The following is a 2,891-nucleotide window of genomic DNA, read 5'->3' as shown; positions in this document are numbered from 1 at the left end:
CTACGACTCTCTCTAAGTACCATCGCGGCGTGTTGCTTTGAGGACCGAGAGAGTCATAGTTACTCCCCCGAGAGAGTCATAGTTACTCCCCCGAGAGAGTCATAGTTACTCCCGCCGTTTACCCGCGCTTGCTTGAATTTCTTCACGTTGACATTCAGAGCACTGGGCAGAAATCACATTGCGTCAACACCCGCGAGGGCCATCGCAATGCTTTGTTTTAATTAGACAGTCGGATTCCCCTAGTCCGTGCCAGTTCTGAGCTGAGCGTTGAATGGCGGCCGAAGAGGACGACCACGACGGCTCGCGCCGCCACGGAAGCCTCGCAGCAAGGAAGATCCGCGGGAGGCCAAGGCACGGGACCGAGCTCGGATCCCGGGACCGGCGCGAGAACGCCGACCGTTCACCTCGCCCAGGCCCGGCACGTCAGCCAGACCCGCTTCCCGACCAAGCCCGACACGCCCCGCTCTTCAGAGCCAATCCTTATTCCGAAGTTACGGATCCAATTTGCCGACTTCCCTTACCTACATTATTCTATCGACTAGAGGCTCTTTACCTTGGAGACCTGCTGCGGATATGGGTATGAACCGGCGCGACACCTCCACGTGGCCCTCTCCTGGATTTTCAAGGTCCGAGGGGAAGATCCGGACACCGCCGCAACTGCGGTGCTCTTCGCGTTCCAAACCCTATCTCCCTGCTAGAGGTTTCCAGGGAACTCGAACGCTTATACAGAAAAGAAAACTCTTCCCGGATCTCCCGACGGCGTCTCCAGGTCATTTTGGGTTACCCCGACGAACACTCTTACGAGGGCCCGAATTGTATGCGGTTCCGCTGCCGGGTTCCGGAATAGGAACCGGATTCCCTTTCGCCCGACGGGCGTGTGTCTTTCGTATAATATTTATTATTATTTCTCGACACTCGAGTATATTGTACGCCGTCATTGACATAGGATTTCTCCTAGGGCTTAGGATCGACTGACTCGTGTGCAACGGCTGTTCACACGAAACCCTTCTCCACGTCAATCCTCCAGGGCCTTGCTGGAGTATTTGCTACTACCACCAAGATCTGCACCGACGGCGGCTCCAGGCAGGCTCGCGCCCAGACCCTTCTGCGCTCACCGTCGCGACCCTCCTACTCGTCAGGGCTTCGTGACGACGCGAGAGAAAACTAACGCCCGCTCCCGGTTGCCGCCCCACTTGCCGCTGACGGCAGAGTATAGGCTCGACGCTTCAGCGCCATCCATTTTCAGGGCTAGTTGCTTCGGCAGGTGAGTTGTTACACACTCCTTAGCGGATTCCGACTTCCATGGCCACCGTCCTGCTGTTTTAAGCAACCAACGCCTTTCATGGTGTCCCATGAGCGTCGAGTTGGGCGCCTTAACTCTGCGTTTGGTTCATCCCACAGCGCCAGTTCTGCTTACCAAAAATGGCCCACTTGGCACTCTGATCCAAAGATGCTCGTGGCTTCATAATTCAAGAAAGCCAGAGATCTCACCTATTTAAAGTTTGAGAATAGGTTGAGGTCGTTTCGGCCCCAAGGCCTCTAATCATTCGCTTTACCAGATGAGACTCGCGCGCGTTCCGTGCGGAACGGCCGCGTGCCAGCTATCCTGAGGGAAACTTCGGAGGGAACCAGCTACTAGATGGTTCGATTAGTCTTTCGCCCCTATACCCAGTTCCGACGATCAATTTGCACGTCAGAATCGCTACGGACCTCCATCAGGGTTTCCCCTGACTTCGTCCTGACCAGGCATAGTTCACCATCTTTCGGGTCCCAACGTGTACGCTCTGGGTGCGCCTCTTCTCGCGATGAGAACGAGACGCCCCGGGAGTGCGAGGCCGCATCGCGACGCGGCCCATCCTCCCTAGGTCGACGGCCAGGGCCGACCTTCACTTTCATTACGCCTTTAGGTCTCGCGACAAGTCCCAATGACTCGCGTACATGTTAGACTCCTTGGTCCGTGTTTCAAGACGGGTCCTAAGAGTACCCAAAGCAGTAGCGTCGCCGACCGGTATCGGTCTCCCGCGAGACCGCGGGAGACGTTCGCAGACCTGTCGAAGGTGTACCGTACTGTAACCAACAGCGGGCCAGGACCGGGGACGGCGCGAAGTCCGTAACCTCCGAGTACAGTGGCGCGCGCTTGCGACGGTCTCGACGCACCGTGAATAGTGCGGCCTGATACCTTGCTCGTACCACCGAGCAGCCGGCCGGGCGACCGAGGGTTTGTCGCGTGCCGTTTTTCCGGCGACGCGACAGACACCGCACCCGGGCCGTAGACCGACACCCAGCGGGTGGCGACGTTCTACTTGGGGAGAAGTGCACGACGACGAGCGCCGGACATCGGCGCACGGTAGCGTGCCCGCGCGCGAGCCGCAAGGACTCCGCGGGACATCGCCGACCGACGCGAAGCCAGCGCCGCTGACGATGAATCTCCCCGTTCGATCTTTTGGGTTTCTTAGGTTTACCCCTGAACGGTTTCACGTACTCTTGAACTCTCTCTTCAAAGTTCTTTTCAATTTTCCCTCACGGTACTTGTTCGCTATCGGTCTCGTGGTCGTATTTAGCCTTAGATGAAGTTTACTACCCACTTAGAGCTGCACTCTCAAGCAACCCGACTCTAAGGAGAGATCCTCCCGAGGCGCGCACCGGTCGCTACGGGCCTGGCACCCTCTACGGGTAAGTGGCCCCATTCAAGGTGGACTTGGACGCGACGCGGCACCTCGGGATAAGCGGATCCTCCCAAACACCACATTTCCCTGCGGCGGAACCGCGGGATTCGGTGCTTGGCTCTTTCCTGTTCGCTCGCCGCTACTAAGGAAATCCTGGTTAGTTTCTTTTCCTCCGCTTAATAATATGCTTAAATTCAGCGGGTAATCTCGCCTGCTCTGAGGTCG

General features: G+C 57.4%; 1 pseudogene; it reads right to left on the bottom strand.

Annotated features, from left to right (window-relative positions):
* Positions 1-2,891, bottom strand: LOC146724152 (large subunit ribosomal RNA; annotated as a pseudogene; the record flags this gene model as incomplete).

The sequence above is a fragment of the Nylanderia fulva genome, unplaced genomic scaffold (genome assembly GCF_048542155.1).
Source record: "Nylanderia fulva isolate GAGA-0341 unplaced genomic scaffold, ASM4854215v1 Scaffold1463, whole genome shotgun sequence".
Classification (NCBI taxonomy): domain Eukaryota; kingdom Metazoa; phylum Arthropoda; class Insecta; order Hymenoptera; family Formicidae; genus Nylanderia; species Nylanderia fulva.
The sequence above is the reverse complement of the archived record's forward strand: the minus strand, read 5'-3'. Positions and strand labels throughout refer to the sequence as shown.